Source organism: Xenopus tropicalis, chromosome 8 (assembly GCF_000004195.4).
Source record: "Xenopus tropicalis strain Nigerian chromosome 8, UCB_Xtro_10.0, whole genome shotgun sequence".
NCBI lineage: Eukaryota > Metazoa > Chordata > Amphibia > Anura > Pipidae > Xenopus > Xenopus tropicalis.
The window spans coordinates 128,231,106-128,248,660 of record NC_030684.2 but is presented as its reverse complement, the minus strand read 5'-3'; positions in this window follow the sequence as shown (position 1 = coordinate 128,248,660).

Genomic DNA, 17,555 nt, shown 5'->3' with positions numbered 1-17,555 from the left:
TTGTAAGAATAGATCAATAAATAACAATCAGGATGTTAGGCTAATGCGAGATGAGGCGTAGGGCTGATATTTTTGGCAAGTGGAAAAGCGCTTGCTGAAAATTCCGCCCTACGCCTCCTACATGTGCCTGCTACTTGTGCCTGCACCTGAATAAATGAGATATGCTCGGGTGCAGGCACATGTAGCCGATATACGCATAAAAACACAAGACAAGCATTCTCTCACATTTTTATGTGTATATCGGCTACATGTGCCTGCACCCGAGCATATCTTATTCACTCAGGTGCAGGTACATGTAGGAGGCGTAGGGCGGAATTTTCAGCAAGCACTTTTCCGCTTGCCGAAAATATCCACCCTTCGCCTCGTCTGGCATTAGCCTTAGGGAGGCTATCCCAGAGATTATGGGGCGGCCTTCTGGGTTTATTAGACTTATTTTGGTAGATGGTAAAATATTGCCTTCCTTGGATGTCTTACCTATAAATAATCAAAATCCTTTTGTTGTATTCCATTTTAAACACCTCTGTAGGGTCACTTTTCAGTTTCATTTGTATTGACTCATCTCCCAACAGCCTATAGGCTTTGTCTAGATAATCTTTCTGGCTCTGGATCACCACTTCTCCCTTGTCTGCAGATCTAATAATAATCTCTTTCGTTTTAGGGCTGTGACAGACGGGGAGATTAGTCGCCACGCCACAAACCTTGTCGCGGGCGACTAATCTCCCTGGGATGGCATCCCACCGGCTAGAATGTAAAACGCCGGTGGGATGGCATACGTGGCGCCGCAATTTGCCGAAGTCGCGGAAGTTGCCTTTAGTGGAAACTTTGCCAATTTCGGCTCCACATATGCCATCCCACCGCGATTTACATTCTAGCCGGTGGGATGGCATTTCGGGGAGATTAGTCGCCCGTGACAAGGTTTGTTGCGCGTCAACTAATCTCCCTGTCTGTCACAGCCCTTAAAGAGGAGAGTGCTTCTCTTTCTAGAGATGTTAAGTCGTCTCTCCAAAATATTTCCTTCATTCCTAATAGTTCCCCTATTACTAGTTTCTCAAACAATAAAATATAAGGGCTTTTAGCTTCATTCGGGTAAAAGTTTTGATGTTTCCCGTAAATTAGTGCATACCTTCAGACCATCTACTCCCTGGGATTCACTTAAAGGAACAGTAACACCAAAAAATGAAAGTGTTTTAAAGTAATTAAAATATAATGTACAGTTGCCCTGCGCTGGTAAAACTGGTAAGTTTGCAACAGAAACGCTACTATAGTTTATATAAATGAGCTGCTATGTCTACATGGGGGCAGCCATTGAAGCTGGGAAAAAGGAGAAAAGGCACAGGCACATAGCAGATAACAGATAAGCTTTGTAGAATATAATGGGGTTTTATCTGTTATCTGCTAAAGTAACCTGTGCCTTTTCTCCTGTAAATGGCTGCCCCCGGGGCTACACAGAAGATTTATTATATAAACTATAGTAGTCTTTCTAAGGAAAACACGCCAGTTGTACCAGTACAGGGCAGCATTACATTATATAGTACTTACTTTTATACACTTTCATTTTTTGGTGTTACTGTCCCTTTAATAGACTATGCATAAGTATCAAATTACTGATGTCATTTTTTATTAGAAAGCTCATTTCTGTTTCTATATCTTGATTTTTCTGCTTATTTTTTTCAATGCAAAAAAATCTTTAAGAGTAAGTTTCCTCACAAATAGACAATTCAAATTTGCTTAGATTAGACCTAGGGGCAAAATTCAGCCCCTTATTTATCAGGCTAATTTGACCCAAGGTCAGGCATATCTGGGATGGATTAAAAATACCATATTTATACAGTTCCTCTGGATTAATATTTTTTGTATAGTCTTTTAGTTTTCGTAACCCGACTTTGCGTCCAGGTCTGTTTCCTCTAGTTCATAGTGTGGGTTGTTCTCCATTACTCTCATTCTCTTTAATCGTGCTTCCATTCTCCATGTTCTTTCTTTTCCTCCTTTCATATTTCCCATCCTTGATATTTTCTTTTTTTTCTGGAAAAGGGGATGGTGTAATCTTCTTAGAATCATCTAGTGACATGGATCTCTGGAGTCTATCTGAAAGAGGTAAGTATCTATAATTAGACACTCATATTACTCGCTCATTCTCACCCTCCTTTTTATTTCTTTGTATTCCTTGAAATGTGGGAAACCTCTTGCTCTCATTATTACTCCTTATATACTCCCCATTTCTTTTCATATTTCCCTCTGATTTCCTCTTATTACTCGCAATATCCTGACTCCCCACTATTCTCCAATTTTCGTAATAATCCATTCTATTGTTTTTGTGTTTGTATCCCTTCTCTCCACTAATTCTATTTCTATTGTGTGTGGACTTATTCACTTGGTTTCCTTTCCGTTGATTCCACTTTTTTTATTTTTCTGTCCCTCTCAAATTTGTTTTCTTTCTGCTATTTCCGTATCTACACTATTCACATGTTTTTCTAATCCTCTCTTGGAATCCTGATATAATTGTGACATTTTTCATCTCTACCATTTTTTCTTTCTGTTCTTTTAGTTCCTCCGCTATTTGTCTTAACCTACTCTGTTTTTCTTTAATGATTAATTCCATAATTTGTATTGAGCTCTGATTAAGGATTTCATATTTTTAAAGAAAATATGAACAGGGTACTTTTTCTATGTCTAGTGGACATAGAGACACACTTTCTAACACAGGCACCAACAGAAGTTTTAACACCATCCCCTTCCCCTAAGGGCAGATATAGGTCCAGTGCCACCCTGGGCACCAGACCTAAATACGCCCCTAGTACACTACTACAAAATATGTATAAATATATATCAAGTATAGGCATAGGTATGCCTATATTTGAGTAATTTCCAAGGCTTTTGTGATCTTAAAGGGGAACTATCATGACATTTATAATGACTGAAAAGATTCATGCCATCAAATTATGAAACTTTCTCAATATAATGTATTAACATTTTTACCGTATATACTCGAGTATAAGCCGAGTTTTCCAGCACTCAAAATGTGCTAAAAAAGGAATCCTCGGCTTATACTCGAGTCAACTAGTAGCAGCGCATCAGTTTCAGGCAGGATGCAGACACGTTGAGCCGCCGGCAACCCCCCAGAGCCCCCCCTGCGTCGCCCAAGCACTCTAAATCAAACAACTGCATACAGGCATCAACCTCCCTCCCCCGTGTCTCTCCTACCAATGTGCACGTCGCCTGCATGTCACTCTCTGTCCTATGTTGCGCCTCCGGACGCTGTCCCGAGCTCTCACAATCCTACCGAACTTACTAGTACCGGCGCATCAGTTGCAGGCACTGCACGGTACTAGTAAGTTCGGTAGGATTGTGAGAGCTCGGGACAGCGTCCGGAGGCGCAACATAGGACAGAGAGTGACATGCAGGCGACGTGCACATTGGTAGGAGAGACACGGGGGAGGGAGGTTGATGCCGGCGGCGCGACCTGCCTGCATACAGTCCACAAGAGACAGTGCTCGGGTGACACACGGGGGGTGGTGCTGGCGGCGCGTGTGCCTGCATGTAGTCAGTAGGAGATAGTGCTCTGGTGATGGGGGGGATGCCGCCGGCGCGACCTGCCTGCATGCAGTTGATAAGAGACAGTGCTCGGGTGACACACGGGGGGTGTGGAGGTTTTGCTGCCCACGCGACCTGCCTGCATGCAGTCTGTAGGAGAGTGCTCAGGTGACACACGGGGGTGGTGAGTTGCCGGCAGCGCGACGTGTTTGCATGCTCGCTACAGCCACGCAAAATGTCGTTTTGAATAAAAGAGAATCACAGCACAAGTTGTATGTTACAAAATGGTGTTAGAATTTACAGAATTTATTGGCTGAGAGGGCATGTAGTAAGATATGAGGTAAGCAGAAGTTTTGATAATTGGAATTTCTTATGGTATCAGTTTTGCTTTTCGACGTGTAGAAAAAACTTATTATTGAAACTTAGCAGTAGCGGCTGCATTTCCCATCCTAGGCTTATACTAGAGTCAATACGTTTTTCCAGTTTTCTTAGGTTAAATTAGGTACCTCGGCTTATACTCGGGTCGGCTTATACTCGAGTATATACGGTATACAGTTTTTAAAATATTCTAGTTATCATAGTGGTCCCTATGCAGCTGGTTCTCTCCTACCTAGCCTCTGGCCAGCTGTGAAGACAGGGTCGGGTTCATTTAACTGACAGGTCTGCCTCTCCCTCATTGGCTGTCAGTGCAGTCAATCATCAGCTCTGCAAAGCCTACATCAGTAGTTCAGTGGCTTCACAAGTTTTGTTCTTGGTCAGCTTTGCACACAGCTCCTTTCCTCTGTAGATCTGACCAAGAACGGCCAGTGCTGGCTTTACATACACTTTTGGAGGGCGGAGGTGGCTGGGTCAGGGCAGGGAGAGCAGGAGTTTAGGGTGAATCTATCAGAGAATGGAGCCTTTGGAAGTTGGTGGGAGGCAGGCAGGCAGGCCAGGAGAGAGCAGGAGTTTTGTGAGTGGGTCTGAGAAGTATAATAAGTTTTTATATTCATTCTTTATTTTGGTTGTCCCCATTATATTGTGAATTTTAAATTGTATATATTAAAGGTTAAGTTTTAAGTGCACAAAACTATATTCTGTGCATATTGGGAATACTGAGGCGGCAAACACCACGCACACATGATTCTCTCTTTGCACACGGTAACTATTATCCAATAAGAAGGAAGCCACTGAACGGCCATTTGCTGGCTTTGCAAGAAAATATAATAATCTACAAAACCTTAACCTTTGAAGTGCCACAGATAGCAGATTCTACGTTCTGCAGTACTTCCAGGTGGAGGGGCAGCTTTTAAAGGAGACATATCATATAAAATTAAGAATGTAAATGTAATTTATACTCCTCCAAATATAGAAGGATTATGCTTAAAAGAGTTGTGTTTCGGACTGAAGGGTATATAGTTGGTGGGAAAATGCTTTGCATTCAGCATAAGGGAGGGCGGGGCATAGCTACTGGTTTTGTGACATCACAGCAAGGTGTTGCCCCTCCCATTCAGCAATGACTTGAACTGGCTCTCAGAGAAAGGATCATAGTAACATAGTAACATAGTAACATAGTAACATAGTAAGTTGGGTTGAAAAAAGACATACGTCCATCAAGTTCAACCATAATGCCTATACCTAACCTGCCTAACTACAAGTTGATCCAGAGGAAGGCAAAAAACCCCATCTGAAGCCTCTCTAATTTGCCTCAGAGGGGAAAAAATTCCTTCCTGACTCCAAGATGGCAATCGGACCAGTCCCTGTATCAACTTGTACTAAGAGCTATCTCCCATAACCGTGTATTCCCTCACTTGCTAAGAATCCATCCAGCCCCTTCTTAAAGCTATATAATGTATCAGCCAGTACGACTGATTCGGGGAGGGAATTCCACAACTTCACAGCTCTCACTGTAAAAAATCCTTTCCGAATATTTAAATGGAACCTCCCTTCTTCTAAACGGAGTGGGTGCCCTCGTGTCCGTTGGAAGGACCTACTGGTAAATAAAACATTAGAGAGGTTATTATATGATCCCTTTATATATTTATACATAGTTATCATGTCACCTCTTAAGCGCCTCTTCTCCAGTGTAAACAGACCCAACTTGGCCAGTCTTTCTTCATAACCGAGACTTTCCATACCCTTTACCAGCTTAGTTGCCCTTCTCTGGACCCTCTCTAGCTCAATAATGTCCCGTTTGATCCTAACAGTCTGTAATATTATTTAAAAAGTAAGCATATTTGGTCAACACATATATTTGAGTATATTATTATTTTCATCATATCTTTCCATCTGGACAATTTGATTTTCACGATAGTTCCCCATTAATATCTACAGCTCATTTAACGTATGCGTCTGTATATACTTATGTATATGCAGGTATACTGTATCTGTATGTGGGTATATGTGTGTGAGTGTGTGTATATATATATACATACACATACAAGATACAAAAGATATTAATTATAAAATGATTAAATTATTTGAATCTAAATTGGCATTTTTTTCTCATAAAGGAACCAATAACACTGAAAATGCTAAGGATGATGATCCAACTGAAAAAGATGAATTTGGTTCTGGACAGCCAAAAGAGCCAATGGGAAGCCTCCAAAGATGGCAGGACAGTGGTGTTAGGAGTATACTCCTGACCAGGGAAGTTTTTAATGTAGAGGAGCACCCGCTTAAAGAACAAGGTCAGTGCCTGACAAAAACCCCCATTGATTTTTTTTAGTTTCCTTGTCCTTTAATGTTTTAAGGCAAAGAAGAGAAATATGATTTAAATCTTAATTTAAATGTTCTTCTCTTACAGGAGAAATTAATATTGAAAATACAACTGAGAATGAGGCCCTAACAAAAGAATGCAATGACAGAGGTAGGAATGTGTATATTACAACCATCTTGCGAACGCCATAACATGAAAAAGGGCTTGTTCCCCTTCCAAACACTTATTTCGGTTCCTTTATTACAGAGAGTACACCAGAAATAAAGACTTTTTCAATTGCCTTCTATTTTTTGTTTTTCTAATTTTAAGGTGAAGTACCCCTTTAAAAAATGTATGGGACCTGTTATCCAGAATGCTTGGGACCTGGGGTTTTCTGGATAAGGGATCTTTCTGTAATTTGGATCTCCATAACTTAAGTCTGCTAAAAATCATTTAAATATTGAATAAACCCAATAGGATTGTGTTTCCTCCAATAAGGGGTAATTATATGTTAGTTGGGATCAAGTACAGGTACTGTTTTATTATTACAGAGAAAAGGGAATCATTTAACCATTAAATAAACCCAATAGGGCTGTTCTGCCCCCAATAAGGGGTAATTATATCTTAGTTGGGATCAAGTACAGGTACTGTTTTATTATTACAGAGAAAAGGGAATCATTTAACCATTAAATAAACCCAATAGGGCTGTTCTGCCCCCAATAAGGGGTAATTATATCTTAGTTGGGATCAAGTACAGGTACTGTTTTATTATTACAGAGAAAAGGGAATCATTTAACCATTAAATAAACCCAATAGGGCTGTTCTGCCCCCAATAAGGGGTAATTATATCTTAGTTGGGATCAAGTACAGGTACTGTTTTATTATTACAGAGAAAAGGGAATCATTTAACCATTAAATAAACCCAATAGGGCTGTTCTGCCCCCAATAAGGGGTAATTATATCTTAGTTGGGATCAAGTACAGGTATTGTTTTATTATTACAGAGAAAAGGGAATCATTTAACCATGAAATAAACCCAATAGGGCTGTTCTGCCCCAATAAGGGGTAATTATATCTTAGTTGGGATCAAGTACAGGTACTGTTTTATTATTACAGAGAAAAGGGAATCATTTAACCATGAAATAAACCCAATAGGGCTGTTCTGCCCCCAATAAGGGGTAATTATATCTTAGTTGGGATCAAGTACAGGTACTGTTTTATTATTATAGTATAGTGTGACATTTATATTATATATATACAGTATAGTGTGACATTTATATTGTATAGATACAGTATAGCAGAGATCCCCAACCTTTTATACCCGTGAGCCACATTCAAATGGAAAAAGTGTTGGGGAGCAACACAAGCATGGGAAAAAGTTCCTGGGGGTGCAAATAAGAGCTATAATTGGCAATTTGGTAGCCCCTATGTGGACTGATAGCCTACAGAAGGCTCTGTTTGGCTTTACACTGGGTTTTATGCAACCAAAACTTGCCCCCAAGCCAGGAATTAAAAAATAAGCACCTGCTTTGAGGCCACTGGGAGCAACATCCAAGGGGTTGGGGAGAAACATGTTGCTCACGAACCACTGGTTGGGGATCACTGCAGTATAGTGTGCCATTTATATTGTATATATACAGTATAGTGTGACATTTATATTGTATATATACAGTATAGTGTGACATTTATATTCTATGTATACAGTATAGTGTGCCATTTATATTGTATATATACAGTATAGTGTGCCATTTATATTGTATATATACAGTATAGTGTGACATTTATATTCTATGTATACAGTATAGTGTGCCATTTATATTGTATATATACAGTATAGTGTGCCATTTATATTGTATATATACAGTATAGTGTGACATTTATATTCTATGTATACAGTATAGTGTGCCATTTATATTGTATATATACAGTATAGTGTGTCATTTATATTCTATATATACAGTATAGTGTGCCATTTATATTGTATATATACAGTATAGTGTGACATTTATATTCTATGTATACAGTATAGTGTGACATTTATATTGTGTATATATACAGTATAGTGTGACATTTATATTGTATGTATACAGTATAGTGTGACATTTATATTGGATGTATACAGTAAAGTGTGACATTTATATTGTATGTATACAGTATAGTGTGACATTTATATTGTATATATACAGTATAGTGTGACATTTATATTGTATGTATACAGTATAGTGTGACATTTATATTGTATATATACAGTATAGTGTGACATTTATATTGTATGTATACAGTATAGTGTGACATTTATATTGTATGTATACAGTATAATGTGACATTTATATTGTATGTATACAGTATAGTGTGACATATATATTGTATATATACAGTATAGTGTGACATTTATATTGTGTATATATACAGTATAGTGTGACATTTATATTGTATATATACAGTATAGTGTGCCATTTATATTGTATATATACAGTATAGTGTGCCATTTATAGTGTATATATACAGTATAGTGTGACATTTATCTTCTATATATACAGTATAGTGTGCCATTTATAGTGTATATATACAGTATAGTGTGACATTTATCTTCTATATATACAGTATAGTGTGCCATTTATATTGTATATATACAGTATAGTGTGCCATTTATATTGTATATATACAGTATAGTGTGACATTTATCTTCTATATATACAGTATAGTGTGCCATTTATAGTGTATATATACAGTATATAGTGAGTGGGCCCCTAAGCTCAGGTAAGTGCCAGCAGCACAGAGTATGGGCAGGGAATCAGCAGAAAAGAAGATGGGGGGCTACTGGGGCATCTTTGGGGGCACAGATCTTCCCTGCTAAAGGGCTGTGGGTGCCTTGGGACCCAAAATATAATGTACAACATTTTTACCCTACTTCTTTAGCTAAGCTTTAGTTCTCATTTAAAGGCATAACAATACCGCAGATCGGATCATTGATCTCTACTAGTTCGTGCATACATCACAGCCGCGGTACAAGCACTCTCACTATTAGTGGAATTATTCAATCAAATATACGAGTTGTGAAGATGATTTTTGCAGCCTGCCAGAGTACTGAGAGCTGTGGATGTAGTGAACTTAATATATTATTTTCACAATAGAAGACATATATAAGGAAATATTTCTTTTTATATAAACTATTTATTCTCTGCATTTAAATTTCATGATAGTTCCCCTTTGATGATTACTTAAAGGAACAGTAACACCAATAGATGAAAATGTTAAAGTAAATATAATCTAATGTATGGTTGCCCTGCACTGCTAAAAGTTGTTTGCTTCAGAAGCACTACACCCAAGCTGCTGTGTAGCCATTGGGGCAGCAATTTAATTTGCTAAATGGTACAGGTTATATAGATAAAAACAATCAGCGCACCAGAGGAACAGAGCTTCCATTTGAAGCAGCGTAGGGGGCTCCTCACGGTGAGGGCAGTGAGGGGGTTGGGGAATGCCCTGCCGGGGGATGTTGGGTAGGGGGCTCCTCACGGTGAGGGCAGTGAGGGGGTTGGGGAATGCCCTGCCGGGGGATGTTGGGTAGGGGGCTCCTCACGGTGAGGGCAGTGAGGGGGTTGGGGAATGCCCTGCCGGGGGATGTTGGGTAGGGGGTTCCTCACGGTGAGGGCAGTGAGGTTGGGGAATGCCCTGCCAGGGGATGTTGGGTAGGGGGTTCCTCACGGTGAGGGCAGTGAGGTTGGGGAATGCCCTGCCGGGGGATGTTGGGTAGGGGGTTCCTCACGGTGAGGGCAGTGAGGATGTGGAATACCCTTCCTAGTGATGCTGTAATGGCAGATTCTGTTAATGCCTATAAGAGAGGCCTGGATGAGTCCTTAACCAAGAATAGTATTCAAGGCTATTGTGATATTATCTATTTAATTTAATATATGTATGTGTCTGTATATTCTTATATATATGGGTATATGTATATACGTAAGGTATGTATATATACCGTATATACTCGAGTATAAGCCGAGGTACCTAATTTTACTTAAGAAAACTGGGAAAACTTATTGACTCGAGTATAAGCCTAGGGTGGGAAATGCAGCCGCTACTGCTAAGTTTCAATAATCAAATTATTGAATAAAAGGACACTCACAAGTGCTTACATGACTACCATAATAAAAAACACAAGGTGTGGGCTGGAAAATGAGACGCATCCAACATAAGATAACCACATGCAAGTTTGTACAGGTTAATATCTCATTTAATTTTTGTAGTGTCTAGGTAATGATAGTCCTGCACAGTTTTGCCCTGTTAGGATATGTTGCCATAACTGTATGTTATGCCATACCCGCTGGAGTAATAATGCTGCAGAATGCATATCTCTCTATGATTACTGCTTCTCCTGCCACACTGCTATAAAATAAGGGCTGCACTGCCAACACATTACTAACAGGGAACTCAGCCCTTGACTTTTACCGAGTGTTGCTTGGCTTTGTCAGTATTCAGCTCCACCTCACCCCAGGTGGGCTATCATTAACCCTTTCCCTGCCAAGCACGTAGGTACTACGGTGTTTTAAAAAAGGCAGTTTCCTGCCGACACCGTAGTACCTACGTTTTCTTTCCCTATCTCACTCTCTCTGCATCGGCGGCAAAAGCCGCCGGTGCAGAGAGACAGAAGTGACCCAAACCCCTTCCGCAACGAGCGGAGGGGGTTGGGAGGGATGGTCCTGCGATGCGATTATCGCAGGACCATCCTACAAGCAGCAGATGCGATCGCATCGCATCTGCTGCTTGTACTGCTTCCTGCTTCCCCCCTGAGCCGCCTCCCACTTACTTCCTTTCGACGACTGCAGCATGGAGGAGCAGGGAACCGATCTGATCTTCAGGACAGGTAAGTGTGAGTTTATTTTTGTTTATACACACTTTTACACACACTTACATACATTTATATACATTTATACACACATACAACACAATTTAGCACAGGTTTTTTTTTTTTTCCCCCCACTTTGCACACTTATATACACTCATATACACACTGTCACACAATTTTTACATGTGCACATGTATACACAAACTCACAAAAACTTTTTAAAAATTTTTTTTATTTTTTTTTCATTTTACTTCTTTTTTTTTTTTTTAATTCCCCCAAAAACTGTTTATTTTGACAGCGTGACTATTGGATCAGATATTCTGACCACTAATTACACTGTCATGTGACTTATTTTGTTGTTTCACTGATTTGCACATTTTTATCCCTATATTAGTGTTCCTGATCTGTTTTAGCATAGCTTTGCCATGTGTAACTTTGGTGTACAAAAATAACTTTACCTATTTTGAATTCATCAGAATGTGTACTTTCCAAAAATATATGGTTTTCTGGGGGTCCCTGTGTAGTTTGGGGGTCTTACTGCATATAATAGGCCATCAGGGGGCTCTGTGTGCAAAAGCTGAGTTGGCAGGCGAGAAATCCATATGTGCTATTTTCATTTTGGGGTCAGTACATACCGCAGACTTTGGTGTATCTATGCATATTGGGCATCAAACTGTTCAGTAGGCCTCTGGTGTTCCTATTTGGGGTGACTTGCCTTTGTACGCAAGAAATTGTGCGAGATAAATGCGGCAAACTGCAACATTTTTATGCGATTTTCTCAAATGTCATAAAAACCACTAACTTTAGGAAAGCTTTGCAGATTGGTACTTTGGTGTAGAAAGGACTCTTTACCCTTGTTGGATTTGTCAGAACGTGTACTTTCCAAAAATATATGGTTTTCTGGGGGTCCCTGTGTAGTTTGGGGGTCTTACTGCATATAATAGGCTGTCAGGGGGCTCTGTGTGCAAAAGCTGAGCTGGCAGGCGAGAAATCCTTATGCGCTATTTTCATTTTGGGGCCAGTACATACCGCAGACTTTGGTATATCTATGCATATTGGGCATCAATCTGTTCAGTAGGCCTCTGGTGTTCCTATTTGGGGTGAGCTGCCTTTGTACGCAAGAAATTGTGTGAGATAAATGCGGCAAACTGCAACATTTTTATGCGATTTTCTCAAATGTCATAAAAACCACTAGCTTTAGGAAAGCTTTGCAGATGGGTACTTTGGTGTAGAAAGGACTCTTTACCCTTGTTGGATTTGTCAGAATGTGTACTTTCCAAAAATATATGGTTTTCTGTGGGTCCGTGTGTAGTTTGGGGGTCTTACTGCATATAATAGGCTGTTAGGGGGCTCTGTGTGCAAAAGCTGAGCTGGCAGGCGAGAAATCCTTATGCGCTATTTTTATTTTGGGGTCAGTACATACCGCAGACTTTGGTATATCTATGCATATTGGGCATCAAACTGTTCAGTAGACCTCTGGTGTTCCTATTTGGGGTGTGTTGCCTTTGTACGCAAGAAATTGTGTGAGATAAATGCGGCAAACTGCAACATTTTTATGTGATTTTCTGAAATGTCATAAAAACCACTAGCTTTAGGAAAGCTTTGCAGATTGGTACTTTGGTGTAGAAAGGACTCTTTACCCTTGTTGGATTTGTCAGAATGTGCACTTTCCAAAAATATAGGGATTTTAGGGGTCACCCTACATTTCTGCAGCTTCTACCCCTCATAAAACTGCCATGTGTTTATGAATTAAAGATAAGCCATGAAATTAGTGTGCACAAGGTATATTTGGGGGTCTCTAAGTGCCATGTGCTTTAATAAACCTATGTACAGTGGGCATCAAACTGTTCAGTACACCTCTGGGGTTCATATTTAGGGTGTTTTATCTTGGTACCTAATGACCTGTAGAAAATAGGATGCTGTATAGTGGAAGTTTTGAGGTGATTTTTGGAAATGCCATAAAAATCATCAAACTTAGGAAAGCTTTATGGCTTGGTACTTTGGAGTAGAAAGACATGGGTACCCATTTTAGATTCGGGGGGATGTGTACTTTCCAAAAATATATGACTTTCTGGGGTGAATGTACTTTTTACTAGCATTATCCCACATGTAATGATGTAAATGTATTGATTTTGCAGAAGCTGAAATGACAGAAATGATAGTTCATATGGGGGTATGTTCTCATTGGGGCCCCTACATGCCACATACTTAGGTAAACCTATACATATTGGGCATCAAACTGTTCAGTGGGCCCCTGGCGTTCATATTTAGGGTGTTTTATCTTGGTACCTAACACTATGTGGGAGATAAGATTCTGGAAACTGGAAGCTTTGAGTGGATTTTTGGAAATGTTATCAAAATTGCCAACTTTAGGAAAGCTTTGCGGCTTGGTACTTTGGAGTAGAAAGACATGGGTACCCATTTTAGATTCGGGGGAATGTGTACTTTCCAAAAATATATGGCTTTCTGGGGTGAATGTACTTTTTACTAGCTTTATCCCACATGTAATGATGTAAATGTTGATTTTGCAGAAGCTGAAATGACAGAAATGACAGTACATATGGGTATATGTTCACATTGGGGCCCCTACATGCCACATACTTAGGTAAACCTATACATATTGGGCATCAAACTGTTCAGTAGACCTCTGGGGTTCATATTTAGGGTGTTTTGTCTTGGTACCTAATGACCTGTAGAAAATAAGATGCTGTATAGTGGAAGTTTTGAGGTGATTTTTGGAAATGCCATAAAAATCGTCAAACTTAGGAAAGCTTTATGGCTTGGTACTGTGGAGTAGAAAGACATGGGTACCCATTTTAGATTCGGGGGAATGTGTACTTTCCAAAAATATATGACTTTCTGGGGTGAATGTACTTTTTACTAGCATTATCCCACATATAATGATGTAAATGTATTGATTTTGCAGAAGCTGAAATGATAGATCATATGGGGGGGTGTTCTCATTGGGGCCCCTACATGCCACATACTTAGGTAAACCTATACATATTGGGCATCAAACTGTTCAGTGGGCCCCTGGCGTTCATATTTAGGGTGTTTTATCTTGGTACCTAATGCTATGTGGGAGATAAGATGCTGGAAACTGGAAGCTTTGAGTGGATTTTTGGAAATGTTATCAAAATTGCCAACTTTAGGAAAGCTTTGCGGCTTGGTACTGTGGAGTAGAAAGACATGGGTACCCATATTAGATTCGGGGGAATGTGTACTTTCCAAAAATATATGACTTTCTGGGGTGAATGTACTTTTTACTAGCTTTATTCCACATGTAATGATGTAAATGTTGATTTTGCAGAAGCTGAAATGACAGAAATGACAGTACATATGGGTGTATGTTCACATTGGGGCCCCTACATGCCACATACTTAGCTAAACCTATACATATTGGGCATCAAACTGTTCAGTGGACCCCTGGCATTCATATTTAGGGTGTTTTATTTGGTTACTTTATGACCTTTAGGAGTTAAGATACTATAGACTGGAAGCTTTGAAGCGATTTTAAAAAAAATGTCACAAATTTTGATAAAAACCAATAACTTTAGGAAAGCATTGCGACTTGATAGTTTGGAGTAGACAGACAGTTGTGCCTATTCTGGATTCCCCAGAATCTCTTCTTTCTAAAAATGTAAAATTTTCTGGGATAAACTTTCTGTTAGCGGAATTTTTCGCCTTAAAATCTAAAGTATGCAGCTTTCTGGAGCAGTGCTTTGGAAATTTGGTAGTGTACTGCTGGGAGTTTGTGACCTATACAAGTGAGAAATCTCCATAAAACTATATATATTTGGTATTGGCACGTTCAGGAGACATGGGACTTTCCAAATCAGGTGTATTTTCATGCATAAAATATTTTTTGTTTCTGGTATATGTGTTTATATTATGGAAAATATAATTTTTTTTCATTTTTTAGACATTTAGAAGCCTATATCTTGTTACAAAATTGGAATTACACAAAGATTCTACCATATTTTAAAAGCTTAGGTTGTCCTGAAAAAAATAATATATTGTTTTCCTGGGTAAACTAAAAGTTCCCCCAAGGAAAGGCCCCTAAAGTGAAACAGTGCAAAATGTTCAAAAACTGTCTGGCAGTAGAAGTTCCGCTTTGTTCAAAACGGCTGGCAGTTAAAGGGTTAAACAAATTCTGTTAGATAAAAAAACAACAATAGGGAAATGTACACTGTGAGTCAGAGCAGTTTTAGTTAAAGTCAGTAAAAGAAGGTTGATTTTAGATAAATATGATACTGATGGATCAAGACAGAGAGAGCGTCGCTCTGGTTACAATCAAGTTTTTCTACAGAAGACTGATGTACAGATAAATTTTGCTGTTACATTAAAAGCATTTGGAGCATTCGTCAAACAAAATGTGAAGCGATCATTCTCTGAGAGTAAATGGCGCACCCCCTACCTGCCCATTCCATCGTCAGAGCTTGAATGTGGGGCGCACGGTGCGGCGACGGCGGCCGTCAGCAGAGCACATCAGAGCACAAACGAAGGGGAAGGGTGCGCCGCGCACCCTCACGGCGTGGCGCCGGAGCGTGCAAGCGTGTCGCGCGCACACGGGGGAAGCGCCATTCATGCGTGTACACGCACCGCGTGCTTTGCTGACGGATCTGCAGGGAGGACAAGTAAGCCAGCTTGACTCGAGTATAAGCCGAGGATTCCTTTTTTAGCACATTTTGAGTGCTGGAAAACTCGGCTTATACTCGAGTATATACGGTATATGGTGTTTTTAGGAAAAAAATAAAATTATTTAAATTTTAACTTGCGTTTTTTTATTTCTTATAGGAGACAATACCATTGAAAATACAACTGAGAATGATGATCTAATCAAAAAAGATGATGATGCTGGAGGTAGGACTGTGTATATTAGAATCATCTTGTGAAAGACATAACATGAAAAATTAACCCTTTAGCTGCCAAGCATGTACCCCATATGTTCTTGGGTAGATAAAGGTTTCTCTCTTCAGAGGCGGCACACTATCGCGTCTGCTATCTGCTTGCTCTGCTCCGTCCTTCCCCCCCAGCACTGCCCACTCACTTCCAATCTGACTATGTATGGAGTACCCTTCGGGATCCACCAAGCGATCCCTGTGTCTTTCCTGCCCAAGAATAGGTTATTTGCACTATTACACACACATACAGCACACAATTTAGCACAGTTTCTTTTTCATTTTGCACACTTATAGACACTCATATACACACTTACACACTGTCACACCACTTTTAGATGACAGGGGGCTCTGTATGCAAAAGCTGAGTTGGCAGGCGAGAAATCCATATGCGCTATTTTCATTTTGGTGTCAGTACATACGGCAGACTTGGATATATCTATGCATGTTGGGCATCAAACTGTTCAGTAGACCTTAGGTGTTCCTATTTGGGGTGATTTGCCTTTGTATGCAAGAAATTGTGTGAGATAAATGCGGCAAATTGCAACATTTTTAGGTGATTTTCTTAAATGTCATAAAAACCACTAACATTAGGAAAGCTTTGCAGATTGGTACTTTGGTGTAGAAAGGACTCTTTACTCATGTTGGATTTGTCAGAATGTGTACTTTCACACATATATGGTTTTTAGGGTTCGCTGTAAATTTAGCGGGTCTTTCGGCACATAATACGTAACAGGGGGTTTTATTTGCAGATGCTTAGCAGCTGAGAGAATTCAAATGCACTAATTTTTATTTGGGGTCCGTATATACAGTGGAGGAAATAATTATTTGACCCCTCACTGATTTTGTAAGTTTGTCCAATGACAAAGAAATGAAAAGTCTCAGAACAGTATCATTTCAATGGTAGGTTTATTTTAACAGTGGCAGATAGCACATCAAAAGGAAAATCGAAAAAATAACTTTAAATAAAAGATAGCAACTGATTTGCATTTCATTGAGTGAAATAAGTTTTTGAACCCCTTAAGAGTTCTGGCTCCCACAGAGTGGTTAGACACTTCAACTCAATTAGTCAACCTCATTAAGGACACCTGTCTTAACTAGTCACCTGTATAAAAGACACCTGTCCACAGAATCAATCAATCAAGCAGACTCCAAACTCTCCAACATGGGAAAGACCAAAGAGCTGTCCAAGGATGTCAGAGACAAAATTGTAGACCTGCACAAGGCTGGAATGGGCTACAAAACCATTAGCAAGAAGCTGGGAGAGAAGGTGACAACTGTTGGTGCGATTGTTCGAAAATGGAAGGAGCACAAAATGACCATCAATCGACCTCGCTCTGGGGCTCCACGCAAGATCTCACCTCGTGGGGTGTCAATGATTCTGAGAAAGGTGAAAAAGCATCCTAGAACTACACGGGAGGAGTTAGTTAATGACCTCAAATTAGCAGGGACCACAGTCACCAAGAAAACCATTGGAAACACATTACACCGCAATGGATTAAAATCCTGCAGGGCTCGCAAGGTCCCCCTGCTCAAGAAGGCACATGTGCAGGCCCGTCTGAAGTTTGCCAATGAACACCTGAATGATTCTGTGAGTGACTGGG